Source organism: Callithrix jacchus, chromosome 3, assembly GCF_049354715.1.
Source record: "Callithrix jacchus isolate 240 chromosome 3, calJac240_pri, whole genome shotgun sequence".
Lineage (NCBI taxonomy): Eukaryota > Metazoa > Chordata > Mammalia > Primates > Cebidae > Callithrix > Callithrix jacchus.
The window spans coordinates 164,588,548-164,608,347 of NC_133504.1; positions in this window are offsets into that span (position 1 = coordinate 164,588,548).

Sequence of the window (19,800 nt, forward strand, 5' to 3'; positions counted from 1 at the left end):
TATCCTTGTAAAACAGATGCAAAATCCTTCAAAAAATTCTAGCTAACTAAATTCAATAGCATATTAAAAGGAGCATATGATGAGTGATATGGTTAGACTTTGTGGCCTCACTCAAATCTCATCTTGAATTATAGTTTCCATAATCCCCACATGTCAAAGGCAAGGTGGAGGTAACTGGATCATGGAGGCGGTTTCCCCATGCTATTCTCATGTTAACGAGAGAGTTCTCATGAGTTGTGACTATTTTATAAAAGGCTCTCCCCACTTCACTCAGCCTTTCTCCTTCCTGTTGCCTTGTGAAGAAGATACCTTTGCTTTCTGCTATAATTGCAAGTTTCCTGAGGCCTCCCAAGCCATCCCGAACTGTGAGTAAATTAAATCTCTTTCCTTTATAAATTTCCCAGTCCCGGGGCAGTTTTTTACCGTGTTATGAAAAGAGACTAATACAATGACAAAGTGGAATTTATCTGTCTTAACTCTGTATACTTCAACATTTTACTGACTGAAGATCTTACGTTAAATATTATCAGCATATTATTAATAATCATTATTATTGACATATTATTCATATCATTATTGTTATTAGCATATTCATCATCATCCTGATAAGCAGTACCTATTGAAGGTGATGAATAGGTGGTTTATGGCATAAATTGTGGCTGTTTTTTCTCAGGTGTATAATTATGTTCAAACTCATCAATTTGTATACATTAATTATTTACATCATTATTTATTTATTTATTTATTTTTGGTAATGTTAAATGTACATCTAACATATGACCTAGGAATTTTAGTTCTAGATTTTTATTCATGAGGAATGAAATTTTATATATCTATAAAAAATATGAATAACAAATATTTACTGCAGCTTTATTTGCAACAGCCCCAAACTGGCAATTAGGCAATGTCCATCAACGTGTGAATGTACAAAGTAACTATAATGTATCCATACAATGAACTAGTACTCAGCAAATGAAAAGAAATAAACTATTGACACATGCTACAATATGTCTTCACTATGGATGAATCTCAAAATGATTATTCTGAGTAAAAGAAGCCAGTTTTTAAAATATATATACTGTATGATTATATTTATTTTAATCATAAAGTAAAAATTGATCCATACTGACCGAAACAGATGAGAGGTTACCTGGTAGCTGTGAGCTGTAGGAAAAGGCAAGAAAGTGGTCACTCACCCAAAGAAGCACAAATAAATTTTTGAGGGTGATTGATACATTCATTTTCTTAATTGTGGCAATAGTTTTATATTAGCATGTTAAAATATATTAAGTTGTATACTTAAGAGATATGCAGTTTATTATATGATAATTATAGCTGAATAAAGCTGTTCAATACAAATAAATGACAATATACTGGGTACATTATAAGTCAAAATAAATTATGTTCAGTGGTTGATAGCTTCTTGTGTGTAGGAGAAAAATGGTATAAAAAAGGAAGTGGCAAAAAGGTAGTGCTTAGTCTAGACTGTGGATATTTTTACAAAGAGAAATTATATTACCTCACCTAGCAAAATAATACTAGTTTTGAAACTATCCTCTGGTAGTGGTATTACAGAAGATTAAATGCCTGCTGGATCCAGAGGGAAGGTAATGTGGATATGGGATCTTAACAGAAGAAAGTCTGGAAGATTGTATTCCTGAATCAGCTATAGCTAGTAGAACAGCAGTGTCCGAAATTCGAGTTTGGCTTTTTTTTCTTTTCTATAGTAAATATCCTCTGCAAACCCCACTGTTGTATTACAATTTGATAATATATGCACAAAAATAAATAAAAATCTTTTGGGAGGCTTGCCTTTTTTATATGAAATAATAATTTTACAAATTTCACAGATGTAATTTTACAAACTATTTTTACATTAACTAATTCCCCTAATTAATGAATTAACTGCCGCTAGTAAATGGACATATTAAATCTTCAGCTTCTCAAAAAGTGTGTGATATTAGAGAAAATACGAAGGAGAAAAGGACTTCTCAAACTCACATCATGCTGTATTCTTCTACTTTCAGTTAAAGCTGCCTATGTGTTTCACATTTGCTCTGCTAAATGTTTTTTTCTTTGTATCATTTTTCTTTTCCTGTCATTACATTATTTAACTAAAAAGTAATAATTTGCTTAATGATATACTTGGAAATTCATATAAAAGAGGAATGAAAAGATAGCTCTCATTTTGTTTCATACCTAAATGAATGAAATCATAGATAAATTGGTCATTTACTTCACTTTTGATCATTAAGGTGTGCTCTGGGTTTTCTAGCCACTAAATTTTAAACTTTTCTGTTTCATATCTTGACCAAATGATGTTTCTTTTAATATCAGTGGAGCTCACATTACTTGAATTACCATTTTCACAGTTAACATTCACCTCAAATTACCTGTAATATGTCAAATCTTCACAACTAGGATTATGTTGAAAATGGATTATGGGCAGACAACAGATTCCAGAGCATAATTCATCTTCTCTAGAGAGCTCATTAACCTTTAAAGGTTTGTACATGATTCCATAATTATGTTGCAATGGAATTTTTATTTCTCTTTTATTTAATCAGTGTGCCCCTTTGTATGGCCCACTATAAGGCTGACATTCTTTTAACTCTTGGATATGGCAAAGCAATTGGCAATAAAGAAAAGATATAGATAAAGCCGAGTCTACCCTTTAAACATCATCCATGTCTCTAGTATTTCTTTCAAACATGACAGGAAGGATATATCATATATACATACAGAATAATATACAAATGACTTAAAATAATGGCCAATATGATTATATTCACTTTTCATAATTATTTGCCCAACTCTTACTAAAAACCTATTTTTCTTTTAGGGTTCATATATGTTTCACGTCATCCAAAAGCTTCTCTTCATGGGCATCCATACACATCATTTTTTTATTGATTCTTAATGTTAGTGCAATTTCCATAAATTCTTACATTTCTTATAAGAAATATGAGAACAACAAAAGATAGGATTATTGTTCCAAGTATTTAGGAATTTATTTATTTTTCATTGAGAGTAGAAGCCCACTTCTTTTAGAAAATATTTCAAAATTTAGAATTCATGGAAAAAGAGTATAAAAAAATCTTTTATCAAAAGGATTGGAGAGGTTTTTTGTTACTATTAAAGTTACCCAAATTGATAGTTTATTGTGTTAATAAACTAAACTAATCTCTTCACTTATTTCATCTTGGACTTGAGAAGACAGTTAACTCAGTTGTGGGTGATAACTGAAGTGTAGATTTCCTTTGCTTTTTTTCTGGTATCTAACAAGATGCTGGGCACAAAATCGCTATGTCATATATTTGAATTGGCTCAAGTAACCAAACTAATAAATTGCTCAAAACAAATGTATCAATGAAACATTGAAAATAAAAATTTAAACATCTTTTGTAGTGATTCCTATAGTTTTTGTGTGAATTACTAACTTTGGAGACTTTCTAACCACACAGTAAACTTTTGAATGAAGAAAGTTTTTGTTGAGCTTCTGCCTTTTCTAAGTCAAGGTGCTCATTATATAGGTAAGTTTTGTTTTGTTTAGTAAATCTGAGGATTCTTTAGCAGTTTTACTTACTATGACACCAAATAAATCATTGTGAAAACAAATATCCACTATTTCCAGAAATACTGAACTACAGAAACTTTTTTTCTCTCTCTGTCTCTCTTCCTCTCTGTCTTTGCAACTTATTGCTTTCTACCCAATTTGGCTCAGTCATACCAAATTCTTCCCAGAGAATTTTATAAAATTTAAAAAAATTCCTAAAGTTTCAAACTAATACATTTCTTGAAGCAGTGTACATCAATATTGCTTCTATAAGATGAATTTATGCCTTATGGTAAATTCACTGTTGATATTTTCCAGATTATCAGCATCAACACATCGAAATCACAGCTGTGGCATGGGAATTTCTAAAATTATGTTGACAGATATGTAGAAAGCCAAAGAACAAGAAGCAAAAACACACACACACACACAAAAAAAAAAACAAATCAAAAAACATAATTCTCAATAGCAATGTAATTTTTATGTATGACAACATACTATTTTCAGATTCTAAGGGTGGAATTTATTGAAATCATTGGTTTCAATTAGATCATTGCTATTATTATTTATCTCTGAAAATGTATCTTTCACATCTTCCTGCCCCATGTACAACCATCCAAAATAGCTCACTGTTAACTGATATATGAGGAGATACATGACATGGGGCCAGTTACCTAACATCTCAGACCCTTAATTGAGTATCTTATAAAATGGAGATAAAATATATTGCCTTTCTATGGTTGTTTTGTAAATTTTATAAATACCATGCAGAGATCCTCGACCATGATAAGGATTCTATAAATATGTTTTAATAAGAAATATTATTCTACGTCTTGAGAGTAATTTTCTGGGGTTTCAGAATAAATATTGTTTTAGTAACTAATGGGCTAAATTTCATCACTCCTGAAATTTATATGTTGACATCTTACTTCCAGTAACTTAGAATGTGACTATATTCGGAGATAGGATCTTTAAAATGGTAATTAACTTAAAATAAAGTTGTAAAGGTGAACCATAATTCAATATGTATGATGTCCTTTTAAGAAAAGGAATTTTGGCCACAGGAAGTAACAGAGGGAGGACAATGTCAAGATAAAGGGAGAATATGGTCATTGACAAGCTAAGAACATCCTGAAACAGAAACTTCTCTCATGAAGCAACCAAAGCTTCTGACATTCCTTGACTTTGGACTTCTGTCTCCCGAGATTGAGAAAATACATTTCTGTTGGTTAAGTCACCCAATCTGTGATACTTTATTATGCAACTCTAGCCAATTAACATAGCAATAAATTTTTAAAAACACTCAAATGGACTAGAATAAAGGAGCTTATTTTAAAGACACAGATATAAACCTGTGATAAGAAAATGAAGTAAAAAATTGGGCTTTATGAGAAAACAAATGCTACCAGGAAAGGGGTAATGTAGTCTTTTTCATCAGAGTCAATATGATATTATTTACTTCTGTCTTTTTCTGCTGATTTTCTGTTCCAAGTTAAACCCCATTGCCATATTAGTCATAGTTGACTCAAGCAAACAGACTTAATTATATATATACTTCAGGCAGGAAAGGTTATAATACAGGGAATTGGGTGCTTACAAAATATGTAGAGGGTTTAGAAGAAAATGGTCACTGGCTGGGTGTGGTGGCTCACTCCTATAATCCCAGCACTTTGGGAGGCCAAGGCAGGTGGATTCACAAGGTCAAGAGATCGAGACTATCCTGGTCAACATGGTGAAACCCTATATCTACTAAAAATACAAAAATTAGCTGGGCATGGTGGCATGCACCTGTAATCCCAGCTACTTGGGAGGCTGAGGCAGGAGAATTGCTTGAACCTAGGAGGTAGAGGTTGCAGTGAGCCGATATCGCACCATTGTACTCCAGCCTGGGTAACAAGAGCGAAACTCCATCTCAAAAAAAAAAAGAAAGAAAAGAAAAAGATACTGAAAACTGCCAATATCCTAAAAATTCAGGAGTTTCAGGAAGTCATAGAAAACCAGTAACATTTACCTTAGTTTCTTTGAATCATGAACAGTGTGATTAACTGAAGATGATGGAAACCACTGACAAGATATAAGATCTGGCATTTCCACATTTTCCATAGCAGTCATTTTTTAAATACTTCAACTTCCCAAATCACACCCACTTTTTTCATGCTGGCAGAACCTGGAGAGAAAATTTGCAAATTCTATAATCCTAGATTTTAGATATTTGCTTAATTATATTTTATATGTTCCATTCAACTTTCCAACCCAAATGTTTATTTTGACAATCAAGAGATCTCCAAAGTGTCCCAGAGCAACATGTGCTCCAGATGAGGCTGCTTCCCTACACTTACCCACTCCTCCATTGACAGCAACCAAGAGGGTGCGCAGCAGCTCTGCCTGCTCGAGATACACTTGACCTTTCTTTGGTTTAACGTGTTCATTTGGGAAATTAGGCACATTTCTCAGAACTCTGTGTGTTTCTTCAGGTCCATCACTGTCCAGCTTTCCTCCAACACTTACAACCTCATCTTCAATATCCAATATAAAAAAAAAATAAATATCAATTCCATTACTCCTTTTATCCATTAATATGAAATATCACAGAAATTCCAGGTCTCCTGGGTCATGCCTAATTTCCCAACGTCAAATCTTGATATACTTTTTTGGTCTATGAGGCAACACCCCGCTTTACTCCCTATACTCCTATTCTACAGTTTATTTCTTGGCTTGTTTAAATCACCCTCTGACATACTAGGTATTTTATTTATTTCTTTGTTAATTTTTCTTTTTTCATTAGAATACTTATTTATGGATGCACTGAATTTACATTTTATTTTATTTACTGTTCTATCCCCAGTATTTAGGATAACAGTTGGTATGTAGCAGGGGTTCAAAAACATTTGTTTAATCAATGAATAATTGAATGACCTCATATTTAGCACTGTCCTCTAAAATTGTTTGTGCTTTTTGTTTCATATATTTAAGAACAATATTTGATTGCTGCAAGACGGCTCCTTGAGCCTGGTGGTTGTCTAACAGGTTGGTTGCAATCCCATGGAGCCAAAAGCCTTCTCTGATCCAATAAGCCCAGGGCTCTAATTAAAGCAATAGTTTATATGGTACCTAGAATGCTCCTTCCAGGTGGTCAGATGCATAGTTTCTCTACAAGATTCTGTGGATACGTATAAAAAAAATTAAATACTATTTGGTCATTAGGTTTTGTGTGTTTCATACTCCTCTGTGCTGAAATTGCTGCATTACATTACAAAGGTAAAAAGAAGGGAGCCGGGTGCAGTGGCTCATATCCAGAATCCCAACATTTTGGGAGCCTGGGGCAGGAGGATTGCATGAAGCCAGGAGTTTGAGACCAGTCTGAACAACAAAGTGAGACACTCTATCTACCAAAAATAGAAATAATTAGCCAGGCATGCTGGTGCACACCAATAGTCCCAGCTACTGGGGAGGCTAAGGTAGGAGGATCACTTGAGACCAGGAGTTCCAGGCTGCAATGAAGTATGACTGTACCATTGCAATTCAGCCTAGGCAACAGAGTGAGACCCTGCCAATAAATAAATAAACAAACAAATTCAGAAAAATAAAAATAAAACTGAATAAGGAAAATGGAAGCATCAGAGGAAGAACTGGTGACAAGCATGCATTAAGCTGCACTTACTCTTCCTTAATCTAATATGAGAATCTTTGTAGTGCGCTAAAAATCCTGAACCTTTAGGTAGCATATTATTAATTAACATTTTAAATTAAATTGTTAATTTTCTCTAAATTCTCATTAGTTAAGTAATTTAAGGGCAAAAGAAAAAGGAAAACATTATGTATTGGTATTCCTTTATGGAAGATGAGATTATCTCCTCTAGGTATTTCACAAGAATTTGTAAAAATAAGATAGCAATATTCACTTTTATAACTTTTATTTTAGTTTCAGGGGTACATGTGCAGGTTTGTTACATAGGTGAATTGCATGTCATAGGATTTTGGTGTACACATTATTTCATCACCCAGGTAATAAGCGTAGTACCCAACATGTAGTTTTTTGATCCTCACCCTCCTCCCACCCTCCACCTTCATGTAGGCCCCAATGTCTGATTTCCCTTTTGTGTCCATGCGTACTCAATGTTTTGCTCCCACTTATAAGTGAGAACATACTGTATCAATATTCTTAATAAATGTTGAGTTAATTATTGGGTTACAAGTCACCTATAAAGGGTTAAAGCAACACTTTGAAGTATTTAAATTTCAGTTCATTGCTTTCAAATAGGAGCTAAACAAAGCCAGTTAAAACCTAAAATTAACAGCTAAATTTATATAATATTTTATTCACATATTGTACACTTAAGAGTCATGGAGTAAATGACAAAAAAGTTAACAGTTAAGAAAAACTAAAATATCGTTCGGTCGTTTTTCCAGTATTTTAGAAAGTTGCAATTGGTAGTGTAAGTAAACAGTATTTCTTAAATACTTACTTTATGTTAGACACTATTTGATGTGTTAAGGAAACAGCAAAAATAAAAGCAGATGAAAATCTTTGCTTCTCATAAACACATTATTCTAGGTTTGGGAGTGATAAGTAGACAACAGTTAGAAGAGAGAATATTCAGAGCACTAGGGATATGAGAATAAATAATATATTTATTATTCTTGCAATACATTATGGGGAATGTATTGCAAGGGTCAGTGAAACCTGGTTTGTCTTCTTATATAGAATACCTGGTTTGTCTTCTTATATAGAGAGTCTCTCTAAGATAATATTCAACAGACTTTGGAAAAAAATGAGATAACAAAGAATGAAGCTATATGTGGAAGTGCCCACCAGTTAGAACAAATATGTTAAGCTGTGAGTCAAGTGTGTATTACATGATAAATTGTTTTCCAATATTTTTCAGGATTTATTCATTCAGAATGTTTTTGAACATCTAATAAAGTACTGTTTATTAAGGCGATATCAAATATTTCAGAAGAATGTTTGCTGCTTAAGAATTTTTTGTGATAAATCATTTTCACAAAAGGAGAAAATTTTAAACATCTTTCATTAACAGAATATACTTGGGTAGTGTTAGGAATTTTCTTAGACGTGGAAGATATTTTATGGGGTTTTTTTTTTCTTTAAATAGGAACTTCCAGAAACTGTCTTTCAGAACTTTTTAAAGAAACTGATGAAACTACAGGAAACTAGAAAAAACATACAAAGTTAATCCTCATGTGTGAGTACAAAGAACAAGCAAAAAAGAACCAACTTAATTGTAAAATATTTGCTTGTGTAGATTGAACCAAGTCCATGTAAACCTTGCAAAGACTCTTCAGAATGTACAAGTCAAATATGAATTTATGGGTAGCTCTACATTTCTGCTCACATCTCCAGATCTGTTGGCTCCTTTATGGAAAGGATCAAATGTTAGCTACCTTTGTATTCATAGAATCCCTCCGTGAGGTCTGCACAAATGGATATTTAAGACGCTTATTGAGCAAATGAATAAATTAATGACCACAATACCTGTTATAGTGGAGTTAAAAATTAATTTTGATTTTATAAATTGTGACTTTAATTCCCTCCTCTAATTATTTGCAATAATACCTCTTCTCTGAAGTTGGATGGTTTTCAAATGAAAACTGGTATCCACCTCTCACATGTCAACACTTTCTAATATTGTCTGAAATAAAGTAGAGTGCCAAAGGCACAGATGTGATATTTACACCTGGGATAAAGAAAGAGAGAGCTGGGTATTTGAGAAGTTCTCTTTTGAAGGAATTTCTAATGATTAAAAAAAAATTAGCTACTTTACTACTTTGGTAAATAACAAGTACAATATTCTATATATAAAACTAAGTAACAAGCAGGTTCTAAATTATTTTTAGCATGATTATATAAACTAAAATAAAATCAGATGTTTACAAATGAACTCAAAATTTAAAGTTCAGTATTGGTTGTTGTGGACTAAGAAAAGTAAGACAAACTTCTCGCACTCAGGAAGGCAGCATTTTTATTTTAAATTGTACTTTAGTTTCTGGGGTACATGTGCAGATCATTCAGGACTGTTGCATAGGTACATTCATGGCAATGTGGTTTGCTGCCTCCTTCCCCCCATCACTTATATCTGGCATTTCGCCTCATGTTATCCTGCCCCAACCTCTCCACCTCCCATTGTCCCTCCCCTAGCCCCCACCACAGACCCCAGTGTGTGATGCTCCCCTCTCTTTGTCCACGCCAGATTTTTAAATGTAATTTGGCAGAATTACTGTATCTATATCTGTAAAACCTTTGCTATCAGGGGTTTTGAATTAGCATGTAATGCTCACTCTAATCCTGGAATTACTAAGGCATAGAGAAATTAAAACTGATCCTACACAATTTAGATTAAAGAAATTGAAAAAGGAATTGAAAAGAAAAAGATGACCCTTTAGCTAGACTTTAAAAGACTGTGATTTTGTGGTGGGGAAAGTCAAGATCCATATGTCAGAAGAGTTTTTCAGTAGCAAACTCTAGCATTAAAAAACAAATAGTTAAATATGTCTATCCATTTATGTGATGAATCTACTGTACCTAAAATTATTTTTCTATTTTGTTATTTTATCTGCCTTAAAATCTTCCTCCTCCATTATGTTGAGATATGTCAAAGTATTTATAATAATATTAGTGTATGGGTGCCTAATAAAGAAGAATTGGCTAAATAATTAATTTATTCAAAAACTTTTAATTTGGTTTTCAAACATTAAAATACAGATATGAACTAACAATAATCCTCTTGCCTATTGAAATTTATATTGTGACAAGTGTCAGCACATATTTCTGTGAAAAGACATAGACTAAATATTTTCAGCTTTGCAGTCAACAATCACTGCTGCACCTACTCAGTTTGGCCACTGTATCGCAAAAGCAGCCATAGATAATATATAATTGAATGAGCACGGCCTTGTTCCAAAAAGATTTTGGTTACAAAGAGAAAAAAAAGAAAAAAGGGAGTTGGGCTGAATTTGGCCTATCAAAGGTAGTTTGCCAATTTCAGTTCTAGCAGATTTCTCAGTTACAGCACAATGTGCTAGAAGGTGACTAGTCATAAAGGAAAAGTAGAGAAGGACAAGGTTAGAACAATGGAAGAGAGTGAGTATATTAAAATGGTAAATACAATGATGAGTGTGGGCCTCAATAAGCAGGTGCTAGCTTAATATGAGTGAAAAACAGAGCATAGAAGTTATACATTTTTTTTTTTGCCAAAGATGCTCCCAAGTAGTTGCTCCAAGTAGTACATTAGAGATGCCTGGCTTGCTTTGACATATGCAAGTTGGCCAGAGATTCTGTAATGGAGGAAGAGAAAGGTAGAAGAAAAGGTGTGACCAAGTAATTTTCAGTGTGCAACACTGTATATGTCGTTATATGCCGATGCATACTGCTTGCTTTTACTCTGAGAAAAATGAGGAACTTCATCCTTAATTGTATATAGCAATAATTATAATTTTCAATAATGATTTTATATTACAACCATGGTATCTACTTAGTATAATTGCTGAGGGGCTAAATTAGATAAGGTAAGTAAATAATTTAGTACAATAACTGGTACATGACAAGTGCTCAATAAATATTAACTAATATTATTACTGTGTGTGTTATTGCTTTTTACCCCCATTAACTTTAGTAATTAATTCATTATAAAAATATAATTTTTATTTGAATAGTAGATATTATATTTGCATTAAATATCTAAACCAGCTCTTCTTTTGTCCAACATGAAAAATATTTGAATACAATAATCCCCTTTTATTAAGTTTAAAAATTCATGAAAAATAAGTACGATTTAAGATGGTAAATGTATTATGCGTTTGTTTATGCTGCCAGTTATAGAATTCCCTGTGAAACATGTCTTCCAGATAAATAATTTTTAGACAATTATTCTCATTTTTGTTCAGGGAAGATACTACTAAAGTTATATATAAAAATTTTACTATTTTATAAAAATATACTTATCTGCATATGCATGCTATGATCTGATTAGAAAGTTTTTGTTTTGTCTGTTTTATTGAGATACAGTCTCACTCTGTCACCCAAGCTGGAGTGCATTGGCATGATCTCAGCTCACTGCAGCCTCCACTCCCCAGGTTCAAGAGATTCTCCTGCCTCAGCCTCCCAAGTAGCTGGGATTATAGGCATACATCACCACACCCAGCTATCTTTTGTATTTTTAATAGAGATGGGATTTTGCCACTTTGCCCTGGCTTCTCTTGAACTGCTGACCTCAGGTGATCCACCCACCTCAGCCCCACAAAGTGCTGGCCTGATTATGAAGATATTTATAAGTAATTAATAGTAATACCTTTGAACTATTTCTTATCACTGAATGTCAGTGCATTTTTCTGTTACCCAGAAGGAAAACACTGCCATGCAGTCTTTAAATTGTTTTTAACAGATCTCAAGAGATCTGGTTAAATCTGAACAAAGTTAAAGAAGGATATAAAAATTATATAAACATATATGCCATACAGAAAACTCATGTATAAAACCCAAAACAGAGATTGCTAGTATTTTATAGAAATGGTCCATGAAAATAAACTGGGTACTTGGCTGAACTGTATTGTATCTCTAACTCCTAGATGTGACCATGTGGCTACGTTTCTATGATCAACAGAATGTGATGTGTCACTTTTAAGATGGTCCCACAAAAACTTCTTTCTGACAAAACTGACTGTCTTTTCTTCATGTGTTGCCTGATTGAAGAGGTCACTAAACGCATTTAGGAGGGTGGAATACAAGATGGTAAAAGCTTGGCCTTGTGTAGACCAAAGCCCTGGGCCCATGGATGCCTTATCTGTCAAAGCATATAGGGCAAAGTATTAAATGAGAAACTCATTTTTACTGAGATAATCCAGGGGAAATATTAGAATTTATCTGTTACTATAAATGATATTACTTGCCATATTCTAATAAAGATATTGCTTATCTTTCAGTCTGATATAAAGTCATGTGGCAATGTATACCTTTGAAATCGTGTTGAAAATCTCTAAAATACATTGTAGAAAGATGGACTACAGTTGGATGCAAAAATAACCATGTCCATACAAACGCTCTTTTACCATTTCTCTTTTCATAAACAGAAGGGAATTTGAAGGCAAATATAAAGAACAGTATGCCCAAAGCACTGCTAGATTAGAGGTACTAAGTGGAGCATGTCCTGCCGAATCATATAGGCAAATCAAAGTATTATCTTTTAGATGACTTTTTAACTTTGACATTGAGTGCCCTACAATCAGACCTTGGCCTTGATAGTGAAGTTTAAATAAACTAAGCAGGAGATGCTCCCTATCATAGAAGGCTGCTGTCACCCTTTTGGATTGGGAGGTACAGGCTATTGAATGTTAGCTGCAGTAAAAGCTGTGTCTATAGCTAGCAATCACAGAGCTATTTGCCGAACTTAAAAGGAGGAACATTAAAATATATATCACATAAGCAAAGACGTGGAGCCAACCCAAATGCCCATTGATGATACACTGGACATGGGAAATGTGGCACATATACACAATGGAATACTATGCAGCCATAAAAACGACGAGTTTTTGTCCTTTGTAGGGACATGGATGAAACCATCATTCTCAGCAAACTGACACAAGAACAGAAAATCAAACATTGCATGTTCTCACTCATAGGTGGTTGCTGAACAATGAGAGTACATGGACACAGGGAGGGGAGCATCACACACTGGGGTCTGTTGGAGGGAAATAGGGGAGGGACAGTGGTGGGTGGGGAATTGAGGAGAGAGAGCATGGGGAGAAATGCCAGATATAGGTGATGGGGAGGAAGGCAGCAAATCATACTGCCAGGTGTGTACCTATGCAACAATTTGGCATGTTCTTCACATGTACCCCCAAACCTAAAATGCAATAAAAAAAGAATATATATATATATATATATATCTCACATAATAACATAAAATGTAAATAAAATACAAGAAGATGCTCAGATTTCTGTTTTTAAAGAAAGAAAACACAATAATTTTAAAAGAATTAACTCAAGCTTAACTCAATTAATTTAAACTTAAAATCTAGGAGAGCTTTTGAAAAAGGATCTAGCATTGAATGGTTCCATACCAACTGGCACAAATTAAGGTATGGAAGGTATCATTATTAAATATATCATCAAGTCCTAATTTTAAAAATGAAATGAAACACATTTATTTGACATTGACTAGTGGAAATGTTTTAAGCACCAGGTTTATATTTTTAAATGTCATCTTTATTATGCTAAAAGCTCACTAAACTCATAATCCTAAATTTTGTAAAGTGAATGAACCAGGAGAGCCAAGGAATTGAGAACAAAATTGTACAAGTAAAATTAGCGTTCAAAAAATAAATACCTTTGACATTATATTTGTTAAAACAGCTAATTTATGGAACATAAAAGCATAAGAGTAACATATTATTATGACTGATGTAACCAGATAAATATAAAGCTAAAATTGGTCTTCAGAAAATATCCTAAGGTAGCAAGGCATCATTGAGTCATTTTGCTTATTTAGTATTCTATAGATTGTATGGTATAACAAAAGATGTGAAGATCAAAATATGAAGATAAAAGAGAAGAAATTTTAGGATACTTTTGAATTTAAAAAAGCCATACTTTTGTTATAATAATTTCTTATTCCATTGTAAAACCTGATCATGACTGTGATCATCTATTAGACAAACATTTTTATCAATTACTGTCTTTATGTGGCATATATAAATATACATATATATATATATATATATATATATATATTTATCAAAGTGGAACAATAGAAAGTTGCTATTATAACTACAATGGTATCCAAGAGTATTGCTCTTTTGCAGTCAGGCTTTTCATTTTATAAAAGAACAAATGATAAAAATTATTATATTATTATGCATCATAATGTTTAATCAAATGAGAAAAATTTAATGACTCAAAATTTTAAAAATCTTTTCACTTCTTTTATTCTTCAAAATTTCAGTATAAAAAGTATTGCACTTAACGCCTTCTATGTCCATATGATGATATGAATTGGCAAGGAACAATCTACTTATAAAGGTAAAAAAAATATATTGCTTTCCTATTACCCATAAGCCAGCTACATTTTTCTTTCTAAAGGTCAATCAATGACAGCATGAACTTTTTCTTTTCCAATGCTGAAAAGCAGCAATAAATTGCTTTCACTATACATGGTAGAAGTGTATACTCTTGGATAAGTTTTAATTCCAAAAATCACAGTAAGTGACCTTCTTTATAATATCACTATTGTTTGTCTAGTTTCAAAGATAGTCTTTGTGACAGTATCCTTAAAACTTCACAATTCTGATATTTCTTGTCAAGTTGTCATTCACAAAGCAAATTTATACTAAAGCATTTTTTTTCAAGAACTTTGATTTAAAAGTTCAAATACAGTCAGAAGTGACAGAGGGCTCCATAAAATACAAGTCATGTCATATAGGTTTTGAAAAATTAAGACAGTTAGACAATTGAATAAATTAAGTAGAGCAAATGCATGCTTAATATATTTAACTTTTGCTAAATAGAGTTTAGTTCTTCCAAACTCCTGTTAATTCTCCTTCTGATGTGCAGAATCATTTTTATTCTTTGGTCACATTCACATATCCTTTCAAAAAACATGTGGGAATGCAATTTATAAGATTGATATTGTCCAATTGGCACTATCTGGAAACACACTGCAAAGGAAATTGCAAACTACCGAGGTCAGAGTTGATAAAGAGTTTACAAAAGTAATTTAGCTTATTTATCAGCAGATGTATTGTCCCTAAAAGAAAAGAACGCCAGCTCGAATCCCAACTAATCTTATGTAAGTTCATTTCCCCTCAGGTGAAATTGCTTTTAGGTGATTTTGATCAGTTTCTTTAAAAAGTTAAGCCCCGTGATTGTTAAATATTTATTGTGTATCAGAATTGTTTATAAAACTTTTGCTTATAAAACAAATCTTTGATCCGCAAAACTGATGTAATGAATCTAAAACCGTGGGGTGGAGAAGTAACATAAGGTTTTGGAAATAAAAATACTCGAAGTGATTCTTTTTGCACTACAATGCACAAATTTCTGATTAAAAATGATAATACAGTTAGTATTATATTTAGATCATTTATTTATCTTCTTTTATATGCTCTAGAAACGATTGAAGTCAGTAAAAATTTTCTTGACTCATGTTACAATCATACTTTTCAACTTTTCAGATAATTGGCTTTCTGTTTGCTACCAGATTCATTATGATACTGGTTATGAAGGGACTGCAAACAGAGAAGTAAACAACGGAAGCTTTTGAGACAGATGCACTTGCATTATATACTGATTCATCTATTTTAGGAAGTGTAAAATTTGGCAAGTTATTTAATTTCTCTGAGGCTCCGTTTCCTCTAGATGTTCACCCAATAAAGTTGTCATGTTATTGAAAGAAATAATATATACAAACTAGTTAACACAATAACTGCAATTAATAGTCACCCAAAAAAAGAGCATTTTCCCTAATATTTTATATTATAACTTGTCTGCCCAGGAAGGTAGAATTAATCATAGATACCAAGCTTACTATCAAAGAGTTCATCACAATTACTTCTTCTCTCCCAGATAATCATTTAGCTTACTGTCTCACTTTCTACAGGAATTTCTTAAAATATCATCCATTTAGTAATAATCTCCTTAGCTATCCTATCTCAAACTACAGCCACCATCTCTCTCTCTTCCTTTTGTACAAAACACTTTGCTTAGTATATTATGTCACCACCTAACATACTAAATGTTTTACAGTAGTCAGTAAAAATTTGAATTGACAGTAAAAATTTTCTTGACTCATTTTATAATTATATTTTTCAACTTATCAGATAATTGGCTTAGTCACACCCTTTTACTAAGAATGTTAATGTTTATAGGAGCAGAGTATTTTGTTTATATTCTACTGAATTCATAGAACTCAGAAAATGCTTATATGTGATAATTACTCAGTGATATAAAAATGATAACAGAGAAACCAGTATGTCACAAATTGAAGGCTAGATTGAGGAATGGACAAACCACAGTTTACATTGATATGCCAAAAATATTAATGTATAAGTGTTTTTCAACTTTCATCTGAAGACCTTCGTAAAAATGAAGACTATTATTCAACAGGTCTCCAGTCACTCCTAAAATTCTGCATTTTTATAAAATCTAGTTGACATAAGTAGTGCTAGTTTCTGGACCTCACTTTCTAAATCCTTCATTGTTTTTTCAACAATGTTCACAGCATCTTTCCCAAGAGTAGATATTATCTCAAGAAACCACTTTCTCTATTCATCCATGTAAAGCAACTCCTCATTTGTCCAAATTTTATCATGGGATTGCCACCATTCAATTGTATCTTCAAAATCTACTTTTAATTATAGTTCTCTTGCTATTTCCACAGTCACTTCCTCCACTGAAGTCCTGAATGCCTCAAATTCATCCATTAAGGTTAGAATCAACTTCTTCCACACTCTTTCCAGTGTTGCTATATTTACTCCATCCTTTGAATCATGAAGGTTCTTAATGACATCTAGAATGGTGAATCCTTTTCAGAAAGCTTTTAAATTGCTTGACCTATATCCATTAAAAGAATCACTATCTATGGCAGCTATAGCCTTACAAAATTTCTTAAATAAGACTTGAAAGTCAAAATAGCTCCTTGATTCATGGGCTACAGAATGGATGTTGTGGTAGCAGGCATAAAAACAAGATTGGTTTCCTTGTACATTTTCATCAAAGCTCTTGGAGGACCAGGTGCTTTGTCAATGAGCAGGAATATTTTGAAAAAAATTAATACAAAAATTTTTTTCTGAGCAGTAGGTCTCAACAGTGGGCTTAAAATACTCAACAAGCTATGCTATAAACAGAAGTGTTGTCATCAAAACTTTGTTGTTTTACTTACAGGGCACAGGTAGAGTAAATTTAACATAACTATTAAGTGCCCAAGGATTTTCAAAATGGTCAATGAGTGTTGTCTTTGACCTTACTGACTGCATTGGCTCCTAACAAGAAAAAGAGTTTATCCTTTGAAGCCAAGCTTTGATTCTCTTCTCTAGCTATAAAAATCATAGGTGGTGTTTTCCATATAAGATAGTTAATCTACATTGAAAACCTGTTATTTAGTGTACCCAGCTTTATCACCTATTTTAGCTATATCTGGATAACTTGCTGTAGCTTCTTCATCAACAACTACTGTTTTACCTTGCACTTTCATGTTCTGGAAATAGCATCTTTCCTTAAATCTAATGAGTTAACCTCTGTAAATGTTTCTCTGCCAATTCCTCATGTCTTTCAGCCTTCATATAATGAAGAGGGTTAGGGACTTGCTCTGGATTAGGCTTTGGCTTTCAAGAATGTTGCAGTTTGTTTGATCTTCTAACCAGATGAGTAAAACTTTCTCGCTCTCATTTTGGGTTCAGTGGAGCAGCACTTTTAGTTTCCTGAAGAACTTTCCCTTTGCATTCACAATTTGATTAACTGTTTGGCTCAAGATACCGAGCTTTTAGCTCACCTCAGGCTTTTAAAGTGCTTTGTCATTCAACTTAATTATTTCTAGCTTTTGATTTAAAGTGAGAGCAGTGTGGCTCTCCTTTACTTTTCAACACTTAGAAGTTATAGAATGATTATCAATTGGCCTAATCTTAAATTATTATGTCTTGGGGAATAGGGAGGCTAAAAGTAAGAGACAGAGAGAGAGATGGGGGTAGAAATGGCCCACTAGTGGAGCAGAACAGACAACATTTATTATTAACTTGGTCACTGTAGGTGGGTGCAATTCATGGTGCCTTCCAAAAATTACTGTAGTAGCATCAATGATCATTGATCATAGATCATTATAACAAATATAATAATAATAAAATTTGAAATATTGTGAGAATTACCAATATGTGACACAAACACACAGATTGAGGACCTGCTTTTGGATAAGGGTAGATTTGCTTGATACAGAGTTTTCACAAACTTTTGATTTTTAAACATAATATCTGAAAAGTACAATGAAGTTAAGCTTAAAAAAGAGAGAGATGCTTGTAAGTTGTTCAGATTCCTGTTAATAAACTTTGTAGCACATATAATTAGTATTTTAAATTCATCAAATGCAACCAAAATGGAAAATCACATGCATAAATTTAGAACAAAAAACACAATTCTTTGAGTTATTTATTTTAGAGGACAGAAAATAGATCGTAACTACTTTTCACATTTTTTATGTTCTGTGACACATGAAATTGTTTTGATGAAAGGTGAGTTGTAGGGAATCCATGAGCCCCACATACTTGTTTGCCAGAATGCAGGGATCCATAGCCCAGAATGTAGAAAGCCAGCCGTACATCACCCATGGGTACCCTAATTTTGGTGGCAACAAAGGAATGAGAAAAAGACAGATTAAGAGAAAAAGTGGGACCAGGGGGCCATCACTTTATTACTCTGGAGGAAATAGTGAAGGCTCCGAGCTCTGATCATCCACACTATTTATTGATTACAAACACTTTGACCTACAGGTTAGGGGTGGAGTAATGGTGGGGAGAGGGTGATGGTGGAGTGAATTAGTGAGCCAGAAGTGAATCAGTGAACCGGAACTGATGTGTCATTCTAAGGACTGATAAACAGTGGCAGTTTGGGAGTTTCACAAAACAAGAACATGGTTATCGTTAGCTTATTATCTATGTGCAGCTGATGGAACACAGGCCTTACAAGGAGCCTACAACTCTGGCTAGGTCACAGTGCTACAAAGGGCACGTCCTTGAGCACAATGTTTATGGTAACAGAGCCTAGGTCACCCTGCACTGGAACATGAGGCATGGGGAGGCATTCCTCCTCAGAGGCCTCCTTCAGCCTTCCGCAGTTTGTTGTTCCCTGTTTATATGTTACTCATAATCAATTTATGTAGGCACTTCGTAAGTCCTTTCTCCTTTGCTGCTTTTCCCAACAGTGAGTGATGGGGCTTTTGAGCATCTGCTTATTTTTAAGGTAGAATAAATGTCCAATAATGTCTCATTTTTTTCTCGTTAACATTGATTTCCTTCAGTATTGATTTATTTGACTTAATAACTGCAAAAGTCTTTGAAACTATTGTAAGGTCCAGAAGTTAAGTCCCTAGCTAACCATTAAAGAGTAGCCACTTTATCTGCATCTGCAAATGAAATATTTCACTTAGAATGTTTTGAAAACAACAAACTTGGTAAGACAGTGATACTTAGGGAATACTAAAGGTTAATGTGCCTGATCTTCCTATGAAGTACTATACAAGAAGGACAGA